The sequence below is a fragment of the Mixophyes fleayi genome, chromosome 10 (assembly GCF_038048845.1).
Source record: "Mixophyes fleayi isolate aMixFle1 chromosome 10, aMixFle1.hap1, whole genome shotgun sequence".
Classification (NCBI taxonomy): Eukaryota; Metazoa; Chordata; class Amphibia; order Anura; family Limnodynastidae; genus Mixophyes; species Mixophyes fleayi.
In genome coordinates, this window is record NC_134411.1 from 79,825,564 (window position 1) to 79,838,696 (window position 13,133).

Below are 13,133 nucleotides of genomic sequence, written 5' to 3' on the forward strand. Positions count from 1 at the left end.
GACATGTTGGGTAAATGTGCTGTCCTTTGTCTGTTTGGTATAACAGGTTGTACCACCATGTCCCTTAGCTGTAGAGTAATATACTATGGGGACTATGGATCAGGCCTTGTTGTCTTATGGCCTCAATGTATCACATGTGTATAGGCATCTGCTCAATGTTGCAGTGTCCCTGGAAATTTGCACTGAACTATTGGCGAGTATGATAGTCTTGTGAGCCCTGGTGTGTAAGCAACCTGACCATTGGCAATTATATTAAAATGTTAATAATCCTACTTTACCACTGGTGAATGGGAGGAATGGGAGCTTTATAACATGTAAGGTTTCCTTGGGGACTGACATGAAACAATTACTTTTTATACATGTTGATATTTTTGTTGTTTGTAACCAGTTTGTGTACTACCACATGGTACACTTTATATTTGTATACAGCTATTCCAGGCACGTTATAGGACCTATTATAGTCTATTACTCCATGTGCAGTTGTTGCCTGAATTGCAGCTGAGGACATTTTGGTACACTACTGTCCCTAAAAAATATTCACTTTGTCTCCTAACAAGATCCCTGGAGCCTGCGTAACTTCTGCATAGGCAGGACCTGATTAAGGGTTCAGGTAGCCCCAGGCTAATACACTCAGGGACAAATGTAGGATTTCTAGAGGGGGTTTCCATTCCACACCGCCATCGTATGAAAGGGGCGTGGCTATCATTTGAGACAGTGCTAGGCTGCTCTCCATCTCTTCCCATCCCCTTCAACTACATGGGCAATGGTAGCCAACTGTGCTGGTTCTGGTGAAGCAATCCGTCAGGACTTTATTCCAACTACAAGGATAGTTGGTATGGATGTCCTGTGTCACACTGTACTGCTTAGTAAGGGTGAGCTGCTTGTATCTAATTGTAGTGTATGTTTCTTCCCCTTAACGAGCAGTACAGTGTGAAGTGGGACATACTTCTCAACTATTGTTATAGTCAGGACAAAGTCCTGACTGAGTGAGCTAGTCACATAAAATCAGGACAATCCCACCAGAATCAGGACAGGTAGCAGACGATGCTGCTCTCTCCTACCTGTTCTTGTAGTTTTCCCTACCTGCAGCTGCTGGTCTCATAAGCTCGGTTGCTGCTTGTCTGGATCCTGGAATGTTGGTGCCCTGTTTGGTAAAAAGGTAAAGGTACATAAACAATGGAAAGTCTAGCAGTGAGTGAGCCCATTTAGGCCTCCCTCCCCCAACCAACCCAGATGTTAAATCAATAGCATTTACCTCCCTGCCCAAAACCATCCAAAACATTAAATTAATACCATTAACGTTTAATAAATAGACCTATTTCCCCCTGATTAGCATCTATTAAATAAATAGCTTTGAGATATTATAGACAGACCTAATTCCCCCATCATGCCCTGGCATTATATTACTGATACATTTAATAATACTTATTTTTCCCCTCAAACAGCCCCAATATTAAACAATTAGTATTCCAATTTAATAATTTAACTTATTTCCCCCCAAATTTCCTCAATATTAAATAATTGGTTTTCACACTTAATAAATAGCCCTCCTTTTCCCTAACCTCGGCCCCTTATTAAATTACTTACTATGATCCCACTATTAAATTAAATAGTCCTCACCAATAATTAGTTTGCCCCACCAAGAATTTATTTCCCACCCACTATTAAATGATTACTACCTACAATGGGCGGAACAGATTGGAACGGATCTATAGATCCGTGGCTGGAGGGGTATCCAGGCAAATGGAAACCCCTTCCTGGGTGTGCACCTGACACTGGTAACGCCCGTTTCCTTCCACGTCAGACTAATACATAGAAGGTAAAAACTAACTTGTCATTAGTTTAAAATCCTGCTTCTTTCCCCCCTCTCTAATGTTTATATTCCAGTGTTTTGAAAGGGTCACAACAGTCCTTATCACTCAATTTGTTTTTATTAAAATCACAACTGTATAGCAGAGTGAAGGCATGAACGAATGCTAATGAGAGTTAGTGATGGGTAGTTCATGAATGACTAGTTCAAAATGAACTAATCTTCAAAGTGAACTAACTCATTTAGTTCACAGCTCTGGCAAAGATTAGTTCACCAGCAGCCTCACTCACTGTCTCATTCACAAGCCCGGCTAAGGATGACTCATTGGGCCTGATTCATTAAGGAAAGTAAGGCAAAAAAATAAGTAAGTCTTCTACTGGAGAAAACTATGTTACAATGCAAGGGGTGCAAATTTGTTTTTTATTTTGCACATAAGTTAAATACTGTCTGTTTTTTCATGTAGCACACAAATACTTGATAGCTTATTTGTACACTAAAATTTAAAGTTGATCTAGGACAGTGACACTCCAGGTGTTGTGAAACTACAAGCCCCAGCATGCTTTGCCAGTAGATAACTAGCTGATAGCTGGCAAAGCATGCTGGGGCTTGTAGTTTCACAACACCTGGAGTGTCACAGGTTAGCCATCACTGATCTAGATCAACTTTAAATTTCAATGTACAAATAAGCTATCAAGTATTTGTGTGCTACATGAAAAAACAGACAGTATTTAACTTTTGTGTATATTTGCACCCCTTGCATTGTAACATGGTATAAATCTGTGTCAAGATTAAAAACGTATTACATTTTTCCTTCATGTTTTAATTTTTACTTTGGAAAACAACTCTTTCTCTAATATTTTAAAATGAAATTATGTTTACACTTCTCACTGTCACTTTTGCACCCCAAAAAGACTAGTCAGCCTTTTGGATAATCCGGCCCTGTTGCTACAATTTAAATTTTTGTTACTGACTAGTAGCAAGTTCAGTTATTTTACTAATGGTTGGAAACCCTGGATGTAATTAATAACTCTCCCGCTCCATGTTAGTCTGTTTGCAAAGTTTTTACTGCTATCTCCAAATATTTTCGAATATGTTTACAAACAAAATATAAAGCATGATTATTTGTTTGCTCTCCTAAAATATATGTTCTGCTACAAATGAGAAGGCTGATGGGGAGAAAGACTGCTACCGAGAAAAAAGACAAAAAAAAGAAAAAAGAAAAAAAAAACGAAAAACAGAAAAAGAAAAAAAAAGCAGAAAAACAGAAAAAGGAAAAAAAAGCAGAAAAACAAAAAAAAGCAGAAAAAGGAGAAAAGCTAAAAAACAGAAGACGACCAATATTTTTTATACGCTCTAGTGACTTAGGTGGATTAACTCACGTATTGTTAGAGTGAAAACGGTAAATAAGATGTTCCACTGGGTGGAACATATTATTTCCACTTATTACACACAAAAAAACAAGAAGGAAAAACAAAAAAAAAAAAAAGAAAAACAGAAAAATGAAAAGAAAAAATAAAAATAAAAAAAAAGAAAAACAGAAAAAGGAAAAAAAACAGAAAAACAGAAGACGACCAATATTTTTTAGACGCTCTAGTGACTTAAGCTCATGTATTGTTGGAGTAAAAATTGTAAATAGGATTATTTCTCCTTTTTACACAAAAAAACAAAAAGAAAAAAAAAACGGAAAACGAAAAAAGAAAAAAAAACGGAAAACAGAAAAAGGAAAAAAAAAGGCAGAAAAACAGAAAAAGGAAAAAAAAACAGAAAAAGGAAAAAAAGCCAAAAAACAGAAGATGACCAATATTTTTTATACGCTCTAGTGACTTAGGCTCATGTATTGTTAGAGTAAAAAGTGTAAATAAGATTATTTCTCCTTTTTACATAAAAAACAGAAAAAGAAAAAAAACGGAAAACAAAAAAAGAAAAAAAAAAGAAAAACAGAAAAAGAAAAAAAACGGAAAACAAAAAAAGAAAAAAAAACGAAAAACAGAAAAAAGAGAAAAAAAGCAGAAAAACAGTATAAGGAAAAAAAAACAGAAAAAGGAAAAAAAGCCAAAAAACAAGACGACCAATATTTTTTATACGCTCTAGTGAGTTAGGCTCATGTACTGTTAGAGAAAAATTGTAAATAAGATTATTTCTCTTTTTTACAAAAAAAAAAGAAAAAAAAAAGAAAAACAGAAAAAAGAGAAAAAAAGCAGAAAAACAGAAAAAGGAAAAAAATACAGAAAAAGAAAAAAAAAATACGAAAAACAGAAAAAGGGGAAAACAAGAAGAAAAACAGAATAAGGAAAATAAAGCAGAAAAACAGAGAAAGGGAAAAAAGCAGATAAAGGTAAAAAAGCCAAAAAACAGAAGACAACCAAAATTTTGTATACGCTCTAGTGACTTAGGTGGATTAGGCTCATGTATTGTAAGTGTAAAAATAAGATTATTTCCCCTTTTTACACAAAAAAACAGAAAAAGAAAAAAAATACGAAAAACAGAAAAAGGAAAAAAAAATTAAAAACAAAAAAAGAAAAAAACGAAAACAAAGAAAAAAACAAAAAAAAACACAATAGCGGAAGAAGGGAAAAAAAGCAGAAAAAGGAAAAAAAGCCAAAAAACTGAAGACGACCAATAATTTTTATATGCTCGAGTTACTTAGGTGGATCAGACTCATGTATTGCTAGAGTAAAAACGGTAAAATAAGATGTTACACTAGGTGGAAAATATGATTTTCCCTTTTTGCACAGAAAAAAAAAAACAGAAAAAAAAGCAGACAAACAGAAAAAGGGAAAAAAAACAGAAAACCAGAAAGGAAAAAAACAGCTAAAAACCAGAAAGAAAAAAAAGCAGAAAACCAGTATGGAAAAAAAAGCAGAAAACCAAAAGGGAAAATAAAAAGCTGAAAAGAGTAAACAAAAAAGCTGGGGGGGGGGGGAAGCAGAGAAGGGGAAAAAAAAGCCCCAAAGACAGAGAAAGGAGAATAAAAAGCCCCAAATACAGAGAAAGGAGAAAAAAAAAGCCCCAAAGACAGAGAAAGGAGATAACAAGCCACAGAGACAGAGAAAGGAGAAAAAAGCCCCAAAGACAGAGAAAGGAGAAAAAAAGCCCCAAAGACAGAGAAAGGAGAAAACAAGCCCCAAAGACAAAGGAGAAAAATAAGCCACAGAGACAGGAGAAAAAAGCCCCAAAGACAGAGAAAGGAGAAATAAAGCCCCAGAGAAAGAGAAAGGAGAGAAAAAAGCCCAAAAGACAGAGCAAGGAGAAAAAAAGCCCCACGTACAGAGAAAGGAGAGAAAAAAGCCCAAAAGACAAAGAAAGGAGAGAAAAAAGCCCAAAAGACAGAGAAAGGAGAAAAATAAGCCCCAGAGACAGAGAAAGGAGAGAATAAAGCCCAAAAGACAGAGCAAGGAGAAAAAAAGCCCCAAAGACAGCGAAAGGAGAGAAAAAATCCCAAAAAGACAGAGAAAGGAGAGAAAAAAGCCCAAACGACAGAGAAAGGAGAAAAATAAGCCCCAGAGACAGAGAAAGGAGAGAAAAAAGCCCAAAAGACAGAGCAAGGAGAAAAAAAGCTCCAAAGACAGAGAAAGGAGAGAAAAAAGCCCAAAAGACAGAGAAAGGAGAGAAAAAAGCCCAAAAGACAGAGAAGGGAGAAAAATAAGCCCTAGAGACAGAGAAAGGAGAGAAAAAAGCCCAAAAGACAGAGAAAGGAGAAAAAAAGCCCAAAAGACAGAGAAGGGAGAAAAATAAGCCCCAGAGACAGAGAAAGGAGAGAAAAAAGCCCAAAAAACAGAGAAAGGAGAGAAAAAAGCCCAAAAGACAGAGCAAGGAGAAAAAAAAGTCCCAAAGACAGAGAAAGGAGAGAAAAAAGCCCAAAAGACAGAGCAAGGAGAAAAAAAAGCACCAGAGAAAGAGAAAGGAGAGAAAAAAGCCCAAAAGACAGAGAAAGGAGAAAAAAAAGCCCCAAAAACAGAGAAAAGAGAAAAAAAGCCATAAAGACAGAGAAAGGAGAAATCAAAATGCCCCAGAGACAGAGAAAGGAGAAAACAAAAAACACAAAAGACAGAGAAAGGAGAAAACAAAAAGCCCCAAAGACAGAGTAAGAAGAAAAGAAAAAGCCCCAAAGACAGAGAAAGGAGAGAAAAAAGCCCAAAAGACAGAGAAAGGAGAAAAAAAAGCCCAAAAGACAGAGAAGGGAGAAAAATAAGCCCTAGAGACAGAGAAAGGAGAGAAAAAAGCCCAAAAGACAGAGAAAGGAGAAAAAAAGCCCAAAAGACAGAGAAGGGAGAAAAATAAGCCCCAGAGACAGAGAAAGGAGAGAAAAAAGCCCAAAAAACAGAGAAAGGAGAGAAAAAAGCCCAAAAGACAGAGCAAGGAGAAAAAAAAGTCCCAAAGACAGAGAAAGGAGAGAAAAAAGCCCAAAAGACAGAGAAAGGAGAAAAAAAAGCCCCAAAAACAGAGAAAAGAGAAAAAAAGCCATAAAGACAGAGAAAGGAGAAATCAAAATGCCCCAGAGACAGAGAAAGGAGAAAACAAAAAACACAAAAGACAGAGAAAGGAGAAAACAAAAAGCCCCAAAGACAGAGTAAGAAGAAAAGAAAAAGCCCCAAAGACAGAGAAAGGAGAGAAAAAAGCCCAAAAGACAGAGAAAGGAGAAAAAAAAGCCCCAAAGACAGAGAAATGAGAGAAAAAAGCCCAAAAGACAGAGAATGGAGAAAAAAAAGCCCCAAAGACAGAGAAAGGAGAGAAAAAAGCCCAAAAGACAGAGAAAGGAGAAAAAAAAAGCACCAGAGAAAGAGAAAGGAGAGAAAAAAAACCAAAAGACAGAGAAAGGAGAAAAAAAGCCCCAAAAACAGAGAAAAGAGAAATAAAGCCCAGAGACAGAGAAAGGAGAAAACAAAAAGCACAAAAGACAGAGTAAGAAGAAAAGAAAAAACCCCAAAGACAGAGAAAGGAGAAAAAATCAAGCCGAAAAACAGAAAGGAAAAATTACCTGAAAAACACTTGACCATTTTTAAAAAAAAGCCACATGAAAAAGAAAACAGTATATTCATCTTAAAAAATAAATAATTGGAAATTATTTTTCTTCTCTCTCGATTTCTTACTCACCACCCTACTAGGTAAACGGCTTTAAGCCGTCTGGCTGCAGATCAACTACAATACACTACAATACATTGCTGCAAAAAGTTAATTATACTACCTGTATAATACAACCTTAACAATAGATGACTCTCTAAGTAGGTTCCAATCATCTTCTTGCACAATGCATTAAGACATGACTCTTCAATTGCTTTACATTTTCAAATTATTACACCTCAATATATTACATTTCTACTAAATAGTTGCATTATCTCATGTTGCTGGAAAATTTCAATGTCATGACGCTTCATTTCAATGTCTACACATGAGCAACCAACATTTTTAAAACTGTTCCACAAAATATTCATCTCATATAATATTTGTTCACAAAATTATTCTCCTTTCGCAGGAGAAACCTGCCCTCAAATGTCCCCAGTCCTACCCAACTACTGCACTACATAGCAGACTGAATGGACCATCATTGTTCCAGCTGGATTCATACACTATACCAGTGGTTCACAAACTTTCTCAGTTTCAGGCACCCTTAGGGTCACGATCATTTTTCCAAGGCACCCCCAAGCAAAAATAATTACCGGGTAGTCCCGCTTTTTAAGTAGTTGGGTCAAAATGACTTAAGATGTATTTAGACCATTTCACCATCACATTGTGCCCCTTCATCCTATCACTGCCCATCTTCCTCATCTCTCACCCTGTGTCCCCCTCTTCATCAGCTCTCACTCTGTTCCTCCTTCAGCGTCGCTCTCTGTCCCTTTCCTTCAGCGTATCTCTGTGCACCTCCTTCAGCGTCTCTCTGCCCCCCTCCCTCCTTCAGCGTATCTCTGTCCCCCTTCACTCTCCTTACCTTTACTAACCTTCTTTCTTCCTGTTCCGCTGTCTTCTGTCCTGATGTCCTCTCTGCTGCCGCTCCTCACTGACACTGTCAGACGTGATGACGTCATGCCCGGCAGTCAGTGAGAACAGCGAGGAGGAGAATCCGGCGCTGGATTGGTACGTTTGGTTTTTTTTCCCAAAAAAACGCGGCACCCCTGTGACACTGCCGCGGCATCCAAGAGAGCCGCGGCGCACACTTTGGGAACCGCTGCACTATACCATTTGTCAAATGCAAATGGACAAATGCAGTGCAAAAGAGCATTAAGCACAATTAGGAAGCACAAGTAGAACTAGAAGATTGTATCAGTGGAATATTGCACCCTGGAAAATGGAGAAATGCCTCATTATACAGTAATGGACAAAAGTTTGGAGAATGACACAAATATTACTTTTCACAAAGTCTGCTGCCTCACTATTTAGCATGGTAATTTGCATATACTCCAGAATATCATGAAGAGTGACAACATGAACTGAAATTGATTTCAAAGTCTCTCTTTGCCATGACAATCAACTTTATCCCAAAAACAATATTTACACTGCATTTCAGCACTGCCACAAAAGGACCAGCTGACAGTGATTCTCTCGTCAACACAGGTGAGAGTGTTGTCGAGGACAAGGCTGGAGATCACTCTGTTATGCTGATTGAGGTAGAATAATAGACTGGAAGCTTTAAAAGGAGGGTGCTGCTTGAAATCATTCTTTCTCTGTTTAACCATGGTTATCTGCAAGGAAACACGTGCAGTCATCGTTGCTTTGCACAAAAAGGGCTTCACAGGCAAGGATATTGCTGCTAGTAAGATTGCACCTTAATCAACCATTTATCTTATCATCAACAACTTCAAGGAGAGAGGTTCAATAATTGTGAAGAAGGCTCCAGGGCGGCCAAGAGCTTAAAGCAAGCGCCAAGATCGTCACAGTGAGGCCAAGACTTTTGGAGGATGGCCTGGTGTCAAGAAGGCCAGCAAACAAGCCACTTCTCTCCAGGAGAAATAACAGGGACAGACTCATACAGGGATTGGACTGCTGAGGACTGGGGTAAAATCATTTCCTTATCTAAGTGCTTGTTCGGAGAAGGAAAGGTGAGCGCTACCATCAGTCCTGTGTCATGCCAACAGTAAAGCAACCTGAGACCATTCATGTGTGGGGTTGCTTCTCAGCCAAGGGAGTGGGCTCACTCACACTTTTGCCTAAGAACACAGCAGTGAATAAAGAATGGTACCAAAACATCCTCCAGGAGCAACTTCTCCCAGAAATCCAAGAACAGTTTGGTGACGAACAACGCCTTTTTCAGCATGATAGAGCATCTTGCCATAAGGCAAAAGTGATAACTAAGTGGCTCGGGGATCAAAACATCAAAATTTTGGGTCCATGGGCAGAAAACTCCTCAGTTCTTAACCCCATTGAGAACTTGTGGTCAATCCTCAAGAGGCAGGTGGACAAACAAAAACCCACAAATTCCATGCATTGATCAGGCAAGAATGGGCGGCCATCAGTCAGTATGTGGCTCAGAAGTTGAGTGGCAGCATGCCAGGGCAAATTGCAGAGATCATCAAAAAGAAGGGTCGACACTGCAAATATTGACTCTTTGCCTAAACTAAATGTAATTGGCAATAAAAGCCTTTGACACTTATGAAATGCTTGTCATTTTACTTCAGTATACCATAGCAACATCTGACAAAAAGGTCTAAAAACACTGTATTAGCAAACTTTGTGAAAACCAATACTTGTGTCATTCTCAAAACTTTTGGCCATGACTGTACTTGTGCCCTGGGCGAGAGAACACTGGCAGCCCCTCCCATCACTCTGGGAATAGATACTGTCTCCAAGAGGCGGCTCAGGTGAACCTGTCTAGTCCTTTCACAATCTTTAGACCGCCCTCCAACCCTCTTGCAGCTTTGACTACCGGGTTCTGCTGACATCTTAATCTTAGTAGCTGCTTGGACAGATCATGGAACTTTGGAGTCCAGTTGGAATAAAAGATTCACTTCCTGAAAAGAATGAGTTCGGCCTAACTTAAAGCATTAAATAAATAGCACTTACATTAAATAATTACTACCCCTTTCCCCCGACATTTAAATTAGTTTTCCAGTGCATGCCACAATGCCCTGCTTAGGGAGTACGATGAGGTGCATGCATTGTCTAAATAGGAAGTGGGCCTAAAAAGATAGGCCACAACCAGTCAATATCTGATTACTGTCAATGTTGGGAATTGTACAGATATGTACGTGCTATGGCACATATAGATCTGAAAATTAAAGTGCTCCAAAAACACAGTGGGCCTGAGTCATTAAGGAGAGTAAGGCAAAAAAAGGAGTAAATGTTCTCCAGGACAAACCATGTTACAATGCAAGAGGTGCAAATTAGTTTATTATTTTGCGCACAAGTTAAATACTGACTGTTTTTCATCTAGCATAAATAGTTGATACATTTCAGTGTACAAATAAAGCTAACATTGATCTAGGACATGTTCTACCCCAACTATAAATATGTCTCCACAATTCAAATTTACCTCCCCCCTCCCCCCCACCCCCCCAATACAACTCATTTTTTATGCTTTGCTCACCTTAATGACTCAGGGCCAGTGACTTTCACCATGATGACTGGAGCAGGATCCAGCTTCTATACTGTGAAATAGATCTGAGTTATAAACAACAGCCCCTTTTCTAGTGTATCTAGCAAGAAACATTAGAACTATTTCCCAATGTCTAGGCCCAGGTAGGACATCAACAATAGAGATGTACAGGTCTAGATATGATCATTGGACAGTGATATAATATTGTGCTATAGCTTGGTATGATGCTTGCTAATATGGATCACAACCTAAAATTGTTTGCACAGCTTCCAAAATTGTTTGTTGCTAACTCCTAAGTTTTGAAAATTAGTGCAGACCTGTTCTACAGCAACCCAGCTGCAGTTGTTGTATCCCAATAGTGGATGTTTCGAGCCCACGCCCAGTGGCGTTTGAATTAAGCATTTTACATGAATTTTTAAGTCAAGTTAAAAGATATCTAAATGGATGTGACACTGAATGTCATTGTTCCAAATACCTATTTGTGTTGTGTTTTTTTTTTTACTTGTTGCGTTCACCACGATTCAAAATATTTGATTACTATACAATCATTTGTAAAACACATCTCAAAACACCAATGGGTATATAGCCTAAAGCAGAAGTATATTGGTACTGGTAGAAAATCCAGCCGGCTGATGAGTGCAGTCTGGCAGTATGCACACTTATTAGCCATCTGCATTAATGTACCCTCAAAGAGAATTGGATCTGACCACACTGTGCTACCAGATCTGCCTGTGTGTACACAGGTTTAGTCTGCACTAATAAATTAAACCAGACTATAAAGAATTCTAAATCCTCCAACCATTAAGACCCCTTACTACATCCATCATGGCTTCTATCGTGGGGCCATTTCCAGGCATAATAATCAAGCGACTATAAGGCTACACCCAGATAGACCGTTTTTATTTTTTAAACATTATTAGTGTTTATTTCTTGTCATTACATCTAGAAGTGTGGAAATAAGGCAGGAATTTCCACTCCAGTAGCCAGCTTTCAAGTGACTGGAGACTTCTCTAAGATTGTCTTTGGCGGATTTTTGAAGCACTTAAAAAATGCTGAGCGTATAAAAATAAAATTAAAAATAGTGTGTGTAGCCATAAATGCTTTTTTGTTTATCTATCAAAATAGGAGTAACATAGTAACATAGTTGAGGTTGAAAAAAAAGACACCAGTCCATCAAGTTCAACCTATTTTGGATCTCCTGCGATCCTGCACTTATATTGGAAACTGATCCAGAGTAAGCAACCGTCAATCTGTTTCAATTGTGAAAATCCCCCCAGACCCATTATTACAGTCCTATTTTTACCCTATATCCACTGATATCCTTCATATTAATTAACGGCAGTATCCCTGGACACACTTTTCCACTAAAACTTTGTCTAACCCTTTCTTAAACATATCTATTGAATCTGCCATCACAACCTTCTCTGGCAATGAATTCCATATCTTGACTGCCCTTACTGTAAAGAAACCCTTCCTTTGCTGATTGTGAAATTTGCTCTCCTCTAACCTTAGGGGGTTACCGTGTGTTCTGTGTACAATCCTTGGGGTAAAAAATTCCCATAAAAGTTCTTTGTACATAGTAATCATATCTCCTCTTAAGACGCCTGTTTTCTAAAGTAAACATGCCTAAACTGGCTAACCTTTCCTCATAACTTAATGACTCCATGCCCTTTATCAATTTTGTCGCCCTTCTCTGAACCTTTTCTAGTTCCAAATGATCTTTTCTATAGAGTGGTGCCCAGAACTGTACTGCATATTCAAGATGTCTTACCAACGATTTAAACAGTGGCAAAATTACACTGTCTTCCCTTGCATCTATGCCCCTTTTTATGTATGCCAATTCTTTATTTGCCCTTGCAGCTGCTGCTTGACATTGAACACTATTGCTAAGTCTACTGTCTACGAGCACTCCCAAATCATTTTAAATTATAGATTCTCCTAAATTAATTCCATTTATAGATTGCGTTCTTGTTTTTGATCCCTGAATGCATAACCTTACATTTATCTATGCTAAACCTCATATTCCATTTGGCCGCCCAATCCTCCAGTTTATTTAGGTCCCTCTGTAGAGAAGCTGCATCTTGCACTGATTTTATTACCTTTAAGAGTTTAGTGTCATCTGCAAAAATAGAAACTTTACTCTCTAAACCATCACCAAGGTCATTAATATATTAAAAAGGAGCGGCCCCCAGCACGGAACCTTGAGGTACTCCACCTTAAAACCTTTGCCCAATTAGAAAATGTTCCATGTATCACAACTCTCTGTTCCCTATTCTCTAACCAGTTTTCAATCCAAATACAAATGTTGTTTCCTAGACTTGGTTCCCTTATTTTGTAAACCAACCTCTTGTGTGGCACTGTATCGAAGGCCTTTGCAAAATCTAAGTAGACCACATCTACTGTGCTGCCCTGGTCTAAGTTCCCACTAACTTCCTCGTAGAAACTAATTAGATTAGTTTGACATGACCTATCCCTCACAAATCCATGTTGATTCCCACTAATAATCTTATTGTGCACCAAGTAATCCTGAATACTATCCCTTAAAATACCTTCCAGTAGTTTACCCACTATTGATGTCAGGCCTACAGGTCTATAATTCCCCGATTGTGATCTCGTCCCCTTTTTAAACAACGGCACCACATCTGCTATTCGCCAATCCTTTGGTACTGAGCCTGATTAGATTGAATCTCTGAAAATTAAGAATTGCGGTCTAGCTATTTCTGAGTTTAGCTCCATAAGGACCCTTGGGTGTGTGCCACCTGGAGCTTTATTTATCTTAATATTCTTCAGTCGCCT